This window comes from Athene cunicularia (genome assembly GCF_003259725.1).
Source record: "Athene cunicularia isolate RWA chromosome 3 unlocalized genomic scaffold, athCun1 chr3_part1, whole genome shotgun sequence".
NCBI lineage: Eukaryota > Metazoa > Chordata > Aves > Strigiformes > Strigidae > Athene > Athene cunicularia.
This window is the reverse complement of record NW_020799097.1, coordinates 58,637,605-58,653,043: the sequence shown is the minus strand read 5'-3', so window position 1 is coordinate 58,653,043 and position 15,439 is coordinate 58,637,605.

Below are 15,439 nucleotides of genomic sequence, written 5' to 3'. Positions count from 1 at the left end.
GCTCTTCTTTAGGGGCTTGGGGGTAGCAGGAAAGAGGATGCTATTGCAGACTATCTTTTCAGTAGCAGACATTAATCAGTGTATTACTTCTCAGTCGTAGTGAATAATGTTTTGCATCTTCCTGTACTTTAGAAGTTATTATCTACTTTTAATTCCTTCTTGACTGCATTCTTAAATAGGAATTGGATCTGAAAAATAATTAAACATCAAATAGCTCCAGACCCTGTGTTCCTTCTTTTTTGGTCTTGTCTTGTATGAAAAACCTAGGCATTTTTCTAAGTGTTGGCTTTCATCTCTCAACCTGAGACATCTGGTTATATTTCATATGTAAGAGAAATCCAATCCTCATTTACATTTGTAAATCCTATTTGCAAAAAAACTATTGGCTTCCTTTTCTACCTTCTCCTCAGGCCAGTGATAATTTTATAAATATGCATGTGCCATAATTTGATTGCCTATTTTAATGTTTTGATTTTATTTTTATCTGAAGACACTGCTAAATATCTTACATACACAATGAACTTGCTTTTGTCAGCTCCCTTCTGTGGACCCCTTGGAGACAGGCCAGAAGCCCATATGAATCCATGGCTTACAGATTGAAAGCCACCACACTCTGCTAGCTCAGGGGAGCTTGCCTGGTGTAGGGTAGTTCAAGAATACCTCTATACTTTGTTCACTGACAGTTTTGGCAGAAAAGACATGGCCCACAAATGGGAAAAGCAGTCCTCTATGCTCTGAGGTTTTGGTGACCAGTCCTGCAATCTGAGAAACCTCAAAGGGAGTTCAAGTTCACTTTTCCTCTTTCATTAATAGAATGAGGAATTAGAGCTATTTGTCTCAGTAGGGCTGGACACATAGGAGAAGAACAAACTTTGGCCCTGCTGTGGGCAAACAATTTCAATGAGAATATAAGATCCCAATTCTCTGTGCCCTCTGAGGCATGCACTTTGTGGAACAACCTGGAGGAAAGTGTTTTTACCACCAGGACACACCACTACTATGAGAATAAATGGCATCCCACATAGTGAGAAGCTGCAGTCGCAATTCAGTTATCAGGCTTGCTTTCACTACGCTCTCACAATACTGAGTGCTCAATAAGTATAGCATATTTTTTTCCAAGAAGATTCAAAAGATACAGAGTATATTGATTTTGAAATTAAGAGCCTGAAAAATTGTCTTTCTTTTTAAAGTAAATTAAAATGTCCTCATCTCTCTCTCCCCTGTCTTGTGGCTCTTGTATGAAGCTGCTTTCAAAGGCAGACACAGTAATGTGATCTAAGAAGCTGACATTATTTAAAAACTATCTGTGACTTTCCTTCATTAAGTCTGACAGAGGAAAGAGAAAGCAGCTCAAGTACAAAATATTTGTCATCAAAGCTGCTATATAAAATATGGATGATCACTTTTGATGGGAAACATATTATGTGTGAGCACCTGTGGCACATCATTATGAATAGATTCTCTTGACAGAGAAAACATTATGTGCAACTGCTCGAGGTCAAGCTGTGTGTGTGAGCCTTTGAGACAGGCAATACTTTATTACCAAAAGAAGATAATTCTCTATAGCTAAGATCCATTACGTGGCCAATTTCCATCTCCCCTTTAACTCCAGAAGTATTTAGTATAAACCAAAACGTACTCCTATCCCTTTTCACAATTTCTGTCTTCTTTCATGCATCCCAGATACATCTCATGCAACTAACACGGCAAAAAAAGAAAGCCTGTAGTTCCAAATGAAGAATCATATTGTTAGTATTCCAGAGTAAAGAATAAGTTAAAATACGTAAGTCAAGTTCCATTTAAAGGTTGATTTCATGCCATTGTAACTCAACGTGTGAAGCAAAACATGTTCCTGTTCTTGGAAAGGCATAGAGCAAAAGTCTCACTGAAAAGTCAGAATTGCCATTTTAAATTAAGAAATTTTTTGTCTCTTATAAGCTATTAAGGGGATCCTTTTTTGATTGTCTCCTATTGTGCCTGACATTTCTTTGAGCCCTGTATCTGTGTAATGAAGCTGGCTCTCATTGTGCTTGCTTGGAATGTGAGGTAGACCCTTATTCTGGCTCAGGCAAGAAGCAAAGCAGGGACAGCCGAGAACTCCAGAAATCTGTACTGTTTGAAAACACAGCACTGGGTTTTGTCATTGGACCGTGGGAAAATAAATGGTGGAAGAGAAATATTTGTGTATAGAAAATGAGTTAGCATGTTTGAAATAAGGCATCTCCAAGCTTCATCTTAAGATCTCATTCCTATTTCCTCTCAGCCTCCTCCCTCTCCAGTTCAGATCCAGGCACTTGCCTGATCCCTGCATTGTAGGGGGCAGTCCCTCACCTCCTGAAGAGGCCAAGTGGGAAAAAAAGGGTTCCAGAAGGAAACAGGGCAAACTCAGGCTCTGAAATATCTTTCTGCCACAGGGAGGGAACTTATAAGTGCTGGGTACAGAACTGGCCCGTACTATTCCTCTCTCATTACAGCAGGGTGTTAGTGCCTGCAGATCTTGAGCATTTCAGCAACTGTACACCATAACTATGAGGAAGCCACCAGAAGTTTTACTCCTTTTTTTTTTTTCCCCATAGCAGGCAATGTGAGCTCAGAGTTTAAGTGATGTGCTGCAACAAGCCGGGAACATCAATTCCATCTGGTGAAATCCGGCCATGGTACACCTGGTGTAAGCATTGCTTCAAATTTCTATACTTAGGTAAACAGAAGAAATGGGTAAGTAATATATCTCCTCTTTAAGAAATGCTTTGAAGTCTACAGGTGAAAAAGCACTAGGAGAGTGCAGACCACTCCTGTTAGCCACAAGTTTTAGATGTAAGCGGGGCAGAGAGGTCCAGTCTCTTGGCAGAGGGGCAGGCACTGTGGCCTCGTGGATCAAGCTCTGGCTGCAGAACCAGGAGGTCTGGGCTTTAGCGTTGCAAATAGGTCCAAGAAATGCTCTTGCTTGTAACCATTTTTTTCGTACAACCAGGTCCATTATGAAGACAAATAAAATTCTGCACAACCCTCAGAACTGACTTTGATGAGGATGAACTATTCTACGCATGGGCTGTTAGGAGCAGTGCTTGCTGTTAGAGATGGCCCTACCAGTTGTCAAGCACTCTGCCCTCTTGTATTCAAATACTCTTTAAGCACAGTGAAATCCTCTTAAGGATGGAAAATGCATCACAGCAATGGGCAAAGCAAGTGGTGGGAGCACAGAGACCCACAGACAAGTTCTTCCCCATCTCTTATACAAGTGTCAGCCAGGCCTGCTGACTCAGCAGATACAAACTATGTTTGTCCAGGCTTGTGACTGGCTTTAGGACCAGAATCTATCCTTGCATTTTTCTTTTTATACAACCTAAATAGTAGACATCAGAGAAGACACTAAGTTCATTTTGAACTATTCTCTTCCTCTGCTTGGCTTTAAGCCCTTTTTGGCTTGGAGGCCATTTTTGGGGAAAGCTATTTGTCCAGATATTAGTTTTAAGCCTCATCAGCAAATGAAATCACTGGGGATTTTCCTTTCTCAGAATATTTTCCAAAGCCCTGCTCTGGAAACAATGAGTTGTGGTCTCTCTGTTAAAAATAGAAAGTTAGGGACAAGGAGCTAAATTTAAATCTGAACTTTCGATGATGAGGCGATAGGAGATTTTGATAAATAAACTTTAAAACCTTTGCAATGAAATTTTTCTATCAGTTTTAATTTATACATAGATTAAAATTTATGAGATCAAAAAAGAAAATAAGAAAGGGCAGGAAGAATTCAGGTGGGTGTATGTTCTGACAGGCAGGGGAAAAGCTCAGGGTAGAAGAATATTCTTCACCCATTTACTGCAGCTGAGGTGCACTGTCTCATCAGCAGTCTTCAGCAACAAGTTGAAGAGCATTTAGAGGCTCGCTCTTGAAATGGATGTGCTAGACAAATGGAATCCGTCCCTGCTAAGAGAGCTGCTGCTGCTCCTGGTTTCTTGGGCTTGTGCATTCTCACAGGAAATATTTTCACAGCAGAGCTGCTCTGGAATTCAACCTCCCCAGTTGGGCTGCCCCTCGCCGTGAGACCCAGGCCCTGCCTCAGCTTTACCCACCACGTGGCACTCGTGCAGGCACCGGCCCTTCTGGTGGGGGGAATTTGGGACAGGATATCCCATAGTTTCTCATGTTTCTTGATCACTCTGTGCATTCACTGGTGTTCATTTCTCTCTCTCTCGCCTAGTGCAAAGCAGCTGCCTGTGGCAGTGGCCTGACAATATTTCATGTAAGCAGAGCTACTCTTAATCATGAGGACCATCCTTTCGGCAAACACAAACAGCATTTGGCAGTGAGCTCTTCTAATGAGAAAGTCATTAAGGAATTCAGTTTGAAAACCACAGCGTATTTCCTCAGACTCTTTCTTGGACAGTGTTTCTCTGTGTGGAAATGTGTTAAAAGTGGAACAGACAATGGTGGGGCAAAAAACCTGAACCAACGTGTAGGTAACATGCAGTGTGGATCAAGGAGAAAGTCCAGGAGTGATGGAACATCACTGGTGAGAAAGTACAGGTGGTTAAAAATAAGTTTGTATTATCACTGCTAAATAGATTGCCAGCCTGGGTGAAGATGAAACCTGAGCTCAGCCTTGCAGGCTAAGCTCTGTTTGATCACTTTGCCTTAAAACACCCACAGGGATGCAAAGGACTTGCTCTGTCATGATGGGACAGCAGCTGGGCTTTGCGGGGAAGAAAAACCCATACATGGCAGTTGCTACGTTGGATTTGCAATAAGTTTTCTGGGATAAAACTGAACCAGTGGTGATAGCTGAGGAGTGTAGACTCCATCCAGCCTACCCTGGGTCTACAGGAGTCTGAGGTGGCCTTGAAAGGAGAGGCAACCACAAAAGGAGCAAAGAGGAAACATCAATCTAGAAGTCAACTGTTAAAGGCTTAACATCTTCTATTTCTCTTTGTGATTTGTGCTTCACAAATACTTCAAGACTTCTTTCTAAGATGATGGCAACTCCTCCAGAGAAATCTGACTTCAATCTTACTTCAGAGCATTGCTGCCTTCTATGGTACAAAACACATAACAAAGAAGATCCTCAAGTGTTCTCCTGTGTTTTGAAGGAAGAAGATCCCGTAAGGACTGAAAAAAAGTCTTCCTCAAACATCTGCCTGGCTTGGTAGAACATTTTCCTCCTCAAGAGACATTTCCCATCCAAGGGAAAAAAAGCCAACCTATTTTGTTCACCAAGTGTCAACAGTTCAAAAGAGCAACAGAGGCATGAATGTGAGACTGTCCCACAGTCTCAGGGAGTATCCGTAACTGTTGTGCAGTGGTGTCTACAAGCAAGGAGGCCCTCAGCCCAAATGGCCAAGATCTCACTGGGGAATGCCTCATCATTATTAAACACGTCTGGCAAAGTAATCCTGAAAATTAAGTATACTGACTGCCAGAACACATTTCCCCTGAATTTGGTTAGAAAGAGCATCAACAGGCTGAAAAATCTCACCAGGGGTGCAGAGTTTTATGCAGCTTCTTAGCATCTTCAGAACAACAGAAATCAGCCACAGCAACCACAAATGGCTCCTTCTCATTCCAGAGAGTTTTGTAAATAAACTGCAAAATTCTTTTCATGGAGAGAGAAGGGAAATTGACTTTTTTTTCCCACGTACTACAGAACACAACTAAAATTAAGTGATCCAGGAAGTTTAACCTGTACAGGAACTAAAGATGATCCCTGACTCAAACTGGTAGTGATGGTAAAGGTAGGACCAGGTCACGCAATACCTTCTCACATCAAGTTCTAAATTCTGTAAGCAACTACAGATCTTACTTTTAGAGTCAGCTGTAGTCATTACCAAATACCCAGCCTTCAAGACTATACATCATGAATGTTCTCTAAAAATGGAAAACTGAATTACAATATCTTGTCCTTATTGTTTAGTTAAGATGGCCTGTTATAAAAGGGAAAGTATGTGATCTATAAAGAGTGGTAACCTAACAGTTGTATAAGCAATGTATCATGACACTTGTCAGTCTCAGCTACTTGCAAATAAAGCATCTGTGCTGAGTTGAAAAAAGGAGGCGTGACTTTCGGAAAGAGGTTATATTTGATGTACATATATTTAGATGGTATTTTAATACTCTAATCATGCAAGATGCTGTCATGAAGACCCATAGTTGATTTCACACTTTTTGTATGCCCACAGAACTCTAAAGCAAAGTTGTCAACATCATCGTGATTCTCATGACTCCCCAGTCTCTTCCCTGTAAAAGACATGTACTACTATCAACTAAAAAAGCACAGCTGTGTATTGCACATGCTCATCCTTTGAAATATTCAGTGTTTCTGATTGATTTTCTTCTTGATACTAGTGTTTCATCTATCATTCGTGTGTTTCTAGCAAAGATCCTTGGTGCTCATGTTGTCCTGGTGGCAGCAGAACCTGTCCCCCCGGTTTGCTTCTCCCTTTTTGTTACTTTAGCGTACTAGAGACTTTTATTGTTGCATATTACACAGATGCTCGTGTACTTCCAAGCTGTATAAGGATCACTCAGCTCATACTGTCAACATTACACAACTACAGTAGCATTTGCAAGTTTCTCATTTCCCACAGGGTCTTTTGAGACCAGAGCTTTTCTCTCAAAGTTTTGTTTCAGAAACCACAGAAAGAACAGCAGGATGTAACAGATTTTACTTTCCATGCTGGGACTAGGGAGAAAGGTTTAGACAGCAAAAGCCTGTAATCCCATGTTGAAGCTATGATTTTCTACTACCATGTTTATGGCGTTAAAAAATTAATAACACAGACAGCAAGCCAGCCCACTGCCTTGGCGTTGCTCAGATGTGCCTTTGGTCAATTACTTAATATATTCTCAATTTTGTATATTTTTCTAAGTGGAACTGATCAAAAGTTTGTACTGAATGAAATTATTTTTTCTGTGTAACAATTAAATTCATACCGTACTGAAGCTAACTAAGAGCCCCGAAGTATATTGTTTGCAGTGGAACTGTTCTGGACTGATGCCTGCAAACATTGAAGCAGAACCTGTCTCTTTAAATACAAGTCTCACATGAAGATTTGAACCCAGAGTAATAGATACTAAGGACTATCATAGTGCTGTAATGGCTCTAAAAATTGTTTTCTACAATTTGTAACAAGGGGAAACACTGTTCTCAAATTTTCAGAAAGGAAAAAGGGTAAATTCTCCAGGCTGACCAGACCATGAATCTGTCTGTGACACAAAATATTGTCCAAAATTCCAAGTTTAAATGAATGATTAAAATATTAGCTCTAGAGACTGCTTCTCTGCTGTAGTGCTGTGTAGTGATGCATTTGCTATCAACACTCAACAAATGATGACCCAACTATTTTCACCTTTCTCTCATGCCACTGGGACCCATGCCAGCCTAAAAAAGAGAAGTCAAAGGTTTTTGAGTGCAAAGTACGCACACTATGATATGAAATGGAATTCAGATCTGATGGAAAACAGACAAGAGACTTCATTGCCAGTCAGCTTGGACTCACTGATGGACATCCTGGCTCACCAAAGTCAATGGCAAAACTCCTGCAAAGAGACAGGGGTGAGGATTTCACTGATTTTTTAAATAGATGTTAGGATAGTCCATGGGAGTACAGTTATCTGATTTTTAGAGGGTAGTGTGATTGGATGGCCTGTTTTGATTGGGATTAAGTAATAGAATGGGTGAGATTTAAGTAGGTGTCTGATTCCTGAGAAACTGACTCGGTTTAACAGCTCCTTGTGCCTGGCTCTTCTTGTGAAGTAACTATGAATGGCACGTAGTTAGGGCTTGTTTCATCACCCCTCCTGCATGCTGCCCTCCCTTTGAAGTTTGAGCCTTCCCTCCCAACCGGCTTCACTGCCTCACACGCTGCCCCACATGAAAGAAATTTAGCACTCACACCAAGCATCATTCACTTCCCCAAAACTGTAATACATCTAACATCACTGCAGTGATACACAGCAGGCAGTTTACAGTCGAACTAAAGCCATGCTAGGAAGTATCTGAGCTGAATTATTGGGGTGGTGGTGATGAAATCAAGGCTATTGTCCATTTTGTGCTTAAGCAGGGATACAGTTCATTTTTCATATCGTGGTGTACCTCCACTTCTCTGAGGACTTACGCGCCAATCAGCTCAGTTGATTGTAAGAGAAAATGAATTAAAATTAATTAAAACTGCTTGGTTTTGTCTGATCCTTTAATGTAACAGTATAATGCTGACCTATCAGACTTTCTAGATAAATTATTTGAAGCTTATGCACAGGCTGTATTTGAAAATGGAAGCTGCAGACTGCACACTGTTGTTAGTGACTGTTGTAGCCAGTGGCTGCACAGACCAGGCGAGCTCTGTGCCACCATGCAGGTAAATGTTAGGCAGAGCCATCATGACTTCAGCGGTCAGTGAGCCAAGTGATCAAAGCTTTCCCTCTAAATCTAGTGTGCCTGCAGCAATCCTACTGTGTTAGTGGCACAAAGAGGTCTGGACAGAGGTCAAAATGCCCTCTTGTCCCCTTGCTGCCACTTCCAGCATAGAAGACACTCACCATGGCTGCTGAGTCAACACAGGATGAAGCCAGATCACCTTCACTTGTGCTCTTCCTGCTACGACAACCCCTGTGGCCATCATCTCCATTGCAACCTAAGGCTTAAAGCTGCCAGGGTGCTCCAGACTCCTGAGGATACCCTGGAGAGGATGTGCAGCAACTGGGAAATCAGATTAATCGATTAAAGGTCTCTATGAATGTTTTGCTCTGCTCTGATGTCTGCTGCAAGGATCACACCTATAGGGGATGATGGGAATGCTATTTAACAATGATTTTTAAAAGTGAGATTCATGTAAAATTGCCATAAAATGCAAAAATTTATTAAACAGTCCACAGAAGATTAGACGATAATCTGTTTCACTTTGGTGGGAATACTTGGTTTCAGTTATTTGAAAAAATATTTGACAAAATTATTTCAAAGTTTTTTACAAAATATTTCTTTTTTTTTAAAAAGTGATGTGTTCTAATAGAATTTTGTTCTGTCAATGTTTCCTCAAGTTGCTTTAATTTGAAATAACAATAGTAACAATGTAAAGGTGATAAGGAATAGTAAGATATAAAATTTCCATTTAAAAGAAAATGAAATTCTAAAGTAAAAAAAAAAAAATAAACTGAGTCCACCTACTGACAATACTAGCTAAAGGAAAACAAAGTTATATAATTATATATAAAACCAAGAATTAAATATCTAGGAAATTTAGAGTTAGTGTCATGACTGTTATTATTTTATAGTAAGAACTGTAAAGCCAAAGGTTTTGAAAAAAAAAAAAAAAAAAAAAAGCACCTTATGTGTCTTTAAAACCATTTTAACCTAACATTTGGAAAGATTAATGGTTCATCTATGAAATATAACTTTTAGCAATGACTGGGTTTTATTTGTCTGATATATTATTTAATATCGGTGATGCACATCCAAAGTGGTATCTGACACTTTTTATGCACAATTGAATGACTGGTCTTAATATACTTTTGCTAAGTACTTCACCAACAACGATGGTAGGAGTCACATAATAGGCTGGATCACAGCATCATTCTGAGGGCGCATATTTAACCTTATGCTGCAAGTGCAAATACAAATTTGTGAGACGCCTCTTCCTACCCAACCTGCTGCACAATGAAATGATCCATTTGCTGTTTCGTGGCCTGAGAGAGCTGCTTTTCCAGGTGTTGGATGCCTTAGCCAGCTTGCAAAATATCCTTGGCACTTTCCAACAGTGCTCTGTTGAAGAACATTTTTCTAATAACTACATTAATGAGGAAGAGAGCACTGCTCAGTTCTGTTTTGTCATGCTGTAAAATAATTAAGTTAAGTTGATGCAGAACAAATGATAGAAATAGACTCCGTTACTGCAAATAGAACTGTCTAATGTAAGTTATACCAACAATTAGTTAGGCTTCGGTGAAAACCAAACATCCCCTAGATATTAGAAAAACATGAAATCACAGCAGTTATTTTTAAAGCATCCAATGCGAAGAATATTTGGCAGCTTGACTGGTGGCTAGTGGCTTGAGGCACCACGTTGGGCTGCCATGAGACAGTGCTCGGATATGAGATGACCACAACAACACCACTCCAAATGCTGGGCTGCTGCAGGAAAAAATGTGATAAAAAACTACACAAGCAGTTGCCAAAATGGAATAAGTGAAAGGAAAGGTTGAACTGTGCCCTAGTGTGAAAAAATCCTTCTTAACTGACTCCTTGACCTCATGGAGTTGCATGAAGCAAGTCAAGCAATTTGCTCTCACAGAGGTAGCAGCTCCCCACAAGTACATACACCCAGTGACAGCAAGAAAAATTGTATGTGTAGGGGATTCTGTCCTGGGGTAGAAGTGATGGATCCAGTTATCAACATGTAATCTGTAGGCCACCAGATGTCTGCATAATGTTAGAAATGAGGAAAAATGGTTGTGATGGTATCAGTTCCCCACCCCCAAAGCAAACATACACAGTCCCGTACAGATAGAAAAGAAACAAACAGTGTGGAAGGGAATAAAAGCAATAGGTGAACTTCCAACATCTAGTTACTTTGTCTTTCCCTATATTTGAAACCCCCTCTAACAGCACCACTGAATTATGTGCTTTTAGCAAAAGACAGGGGTTCTTGGATTTGAAGGTTGGTGAAGTTGCCTGCTTATGGTCCCTTGCTAAAAGCATTGTAAAGTTAAAAGTATTAGCATCTGCATTTTCAAACCCAGGGCCTCCAGTGAGACAATTAATCTCCTGCTTCGTTCCTACATACATAACCTGATTTTCAGAATGCCTGTGGAAGATGCAGATGGTCAGAAGTCTGAAAATGCAGCTATTTATTTAGGAGTCCAATCAAAGGATTGCTGCTTCACTTCTAGAGCCAAATTTACAAGTCATCTTTGGGCTTCAGTTTCTTCATCTGCAAAGGAGAAATGATACCTATCTCTTAGGAGTGTTGAGGTGTTTAATTCATGGATATTTACAATATGTCCTTAGCTTTGGCTGAAATTCCTGGCTTCTTTGCACATGCAAGCCTTCATGTGCGATTCTGTTCCTGGCACTGCATGAAACCTTGCTTTATACGGGATTCTCTCATATACATCAGATTGTTATGAACACAACTGCTAAGTCATGGGTGCAAGTGTGGTAACAATTTATTGTAGTCACTCTCACAACTTTTCCGTGCACAGATTTCAAAGGTGGACTGAGACAAGTTGAGAAGCCAGTTCTTTTAAACTTTCTGATTTCTGCTCTGTGACTGAAGAGATTAGATTATTGGAAAACATGCTATTAGCACTGGCTTGCAGCCAAAGGTTCTGCTATGCATTCTGCAAGGGGTGCTGTACTCGCTGTAAATTAAGGAAAAGAGCTGGGTAAGTTACTCCAGCGAGGAATGTTCCCTTTGGGAATTGTCCACAGCAAACGAGAGCTGTGGTTCGTGAGCAAAGAGCAACAGGGAGAAGAAAAATAAAAAAAGTAGTCAGAAATTTCAAGGAAATAAAAGGCCCTTTTTCTCCCCTATACTGAGCACCGTTAACAAGCTTTAATGTTTGTTGATCTCTTTTATGCTACTTTCTGCATACCCAGACCCAGCTGAAAAAAACCCTTAACTAGCATGTAAGCCCATGCTTAAATTCCTCCCCATTCGAAAAAGCACATCAGCATATGGTTACCTTCACACATGTGCTACAGACCCCTTGACTTCAATTAGACTTAAATACCTGATTAAACTTAAGGACACATTCTTGAATAGAGGGTCTTGTGCTTGGAGCAGACGCATATCTTCCTGAAGCAGGCAAAAGCCTAACTCTTAACATGCTAACTTTGAAACTAATGCCTTGAACTTCTCAGCCGTTAACTAATTGCAAGTTTAAACTATTATTAATTTTTTACCTTTTCACTACTTTTATGTAATTTTGTAATAGAGAAAATAAAATATGAAGTATTTTCAACATAATCACTGTGTTTTCATGGTGTTCCAGAGTGCAAAACCATTATTCTTTTCTCTGTTTTTAAAAGATTTAAAAAAAAAAAATTATCTTCCCTAATTCTGCCCAGAAGAGCTATGTGAATTAAAAAAAAACTTATGAAAGGTTTCTGGTACTACTTTAATTTATTAACTTTTTAAAATTAATGGTCATGCATTTTAAATTACTGCCATTATGTTTGTGAATAAGATCCCTACAGTGCTTGGAGTTAGCAGCCCTGTTTCTTTGTGTCTCAGCAGGAGACCCAACACAGATGATAATTTCATTGCTTTTTTAATATAGAGATTTTGAACTTGGAGATTATGAAATAATTTTATAAGGGGCTACTAAACTATATCCTGATAGGAAGGAAAACAGATTGCTTTGATTTCAGTAAGAATCAAACTGGTGTCCTATAAAAGGAGAGACTTAAAGCCTGTTCATTAATCTCCAAAGTATCTTTTTCAACTTAAATCTGCTGTTTACTATGTAATACTTTCCATACCAACATCATATGTAACACTCCATATGGAAAAAAAAAAAAAACAGTACAACAAAGGTGTTCTCGCAGAAAATTAGAAAGAGGTGTTCGAAGGGAAGCCAAGTGGAAAGGAGGCCAAATGATCAGGGAAAATGATTACAAAGTTTTTTATGGGCATGTGAAAAAGAGAATAAATATAATTATTGCAAACAGTATTGTGATTTCAACCATCCTTAAAAAACCCTGAGAACATGATATAATCAAATAGCAACAGCAGCAGCAACAGCAAGACTCCAAATATATGTGCAGTTCTGTAGGACCTTTCACCCTGTGGTCCTCAAGGCACTTTACAGCAATCAAGATGCAGCCACATGATGTAAGTAAATGCTTTAGGGGTCCTATTATCTTTCTCTTAGCTGACTGCAGCAACTCTTTACAACATATGCTTGGAGAAGAAAGGGAATGCACTGCCTGTTTGATAGCTCCTATAGCCAGTCTGAACTGAGACATTTGGGGAACGTTTAAGGCTCAAATTGTGGCTCTTACCAGCAAATGCAGCATGACTGTATAGGTCTTATTCCGCTTTATATCGCAAGCAGGAGGTGTGGCCATTCCGATGCCCATGCTGAAACAATAGTTCAGTACTAGGGATTCAGAAGGGTCAATGCATCACCTCACTGCTGGTTTCTTCCTCTGAAGATCTCTAAGCTTTGAAGTGTATTGATGCTACATAATGCCTGATTGCTGCTTGTGGCAGGTGGGGCACAGCCATGAGGGAAAGTGGCACTAGGATGTCTTCTTCATGGTCTTCAATTCCATCAGGAACACAGTTGCTTGGTCACAACATAGGAACAGCACTGTGGTAGGCCCTGCTCCAATTCTTCCGTTATGACTTTATAAGCAAAGAACAGCTCCACGGAAGTTTAATACCAGAAGAATTACACTGGCATATAGCAGTCATGCCTGTTCTTAGAGATAAAAAACCAGTATAAAGTACATCTAGCTTTGTGTAGTGTTTTCTCCAAAACCTGCCTTGCCTGGGGCACACTCTACAACAGTACCACTTTCTCCAGGTGGGAAAAAAAGTCAGTGTTCCCCCTAAAATATCAGATGTTATAAATCTATCTGCGACTGGAACTAAAGATAAAATGGATCAGTGGTTGGAAATGGGCATCAGTGAGTCTCAACTGCATTATCCAAGACAAATTGTAGAAAGCCTTGATAGTTAAATCATTGCAACAGTCTCAGAGAGGCAGTATATTCTCAGTTGCATATATGCTTCAAATAAGAGGTCAGACATCTTTCTAAAATCATGGTGTAGTTTAACCATAAATTATTGTTCCTGAAAAAGCAACAATTGAGTAGGTCCTACAGCTTCTGCTAGGCACCTTCAGATATCCCTTTCCACTGTACCCCTGGCTAGGGGCTTCATATGCCAGCGAGCCAGCTGTTTGTTAGCATTTTGCCTTGAGATAGCATCAGCAATATCATAATTTTCTTACTTGCAGTGAATTGTATTATGCTCATCAATCTGATTCTGATGACATTAAAAAAGAGAAGGAAATAATTGTGGATAAAAGCAAATAAAAATGCCATTTTTTAATATAGGGTGATGATCCAATATTTTCTTTGTGATTTGAGAGCTACTTGCTTCACAGGAGTTTTCAGAAATAAAATAAACTTCAGTTTCCTTAAAACAAACTCCACATTGTTGCCTTATGAACAAAATTGGATTTTTATGTCTCATAAGGTTTCAATGTAGCATATCTGCTGGATGAGGCATCAGTGTAAGCAAACAGATGGTAGGAGACTTGTTGATTTTACCACAATATATTTGTGCAGGATAGAAAAAGGGAGAATCTCAAGAAAGTATCCTTTTGATTTCACATAATTTTCTCTTGCTGTGTCTTAGCCACTTGTCTAATGCAGTTTAACATTGACATGAAGTTACTGGCAAAACAAAACTAACAGTACCTTTTCATATTTTAAAAACCTAAACATACATCTAAAATTCAGCAATGTGGTCTCCTCCTCAGTTTGCTTATTCTTTATAACAGAGGAAATTAAGCAAGCACTAATAAATTAGTATTTTAAAGAGGATGCAAAATGAAATGTTGTTTCATGTAAAAATGGAGTGAAATGATGGAATACTTATCCTCTTTCAAAAATCATTAGGAATAACAAGCCAGGTTATTCACCATTCAGCATACATTCCACTTTGCTTCTTCAAACTAGCATCTGGGAGGAGTGTTTAAGGTGCTCTCTGTACAGAACTTGGAGACACCATTACATTAGACAGAAGATTCCCTCAGCCAGCATGGATGTGAACAAAAGAAAAAAAAATTACCTTTATTACAATAGCCTCCCTTTTTACACTTTTCTTTCATCCCAATTGTGCTGTGGCTCCTGCTCTGGAAGTGTAGGGCTAGATGCCCCCTCCTGCTGACCCCAGGGTATACACAAGGTATACCCAGAGCTAAGTGGCTGTAAAATGCTTCCATTCTCAGTTAACAATTTCACAGACAAGTTGCATGTGCTTATGCTGTAACCTACCATATGGCAATGGAATAGTGAATACTGAGAAACAATTCCTTTCATCGCGATCATTACATTGTAATATAAGTGGGAATGGCTCACAGCATCACAAACTTGCAGGGAAGTGATATCCCAGCAGTCCCCCTGAAATGATGTATAATTAAAATATCCACTGCCCCTGAACATTCAAGCATGGCTTCAGAGTAGGAATTAAGAGCTCTGGAGGTTGTGTTCCCTTTCAACTACATTTTAGCACCTCTGAAAGATTTTTTATCTAATTTTAAAAAATAAGGTGCCTGCACTTAGGGACCCATGCTGGGATTCATCTCCCCTGTTTGTAGTCACTGAAAGTTTGGACATCCATGATTGAGCCAGCTGTCCAGGCTCCTCAAGCATCAACGTGTCTTGTTGGGTTTAACTCTTCTTATGGATAGAATGGGGGAGATCCTTGGGCTTGGG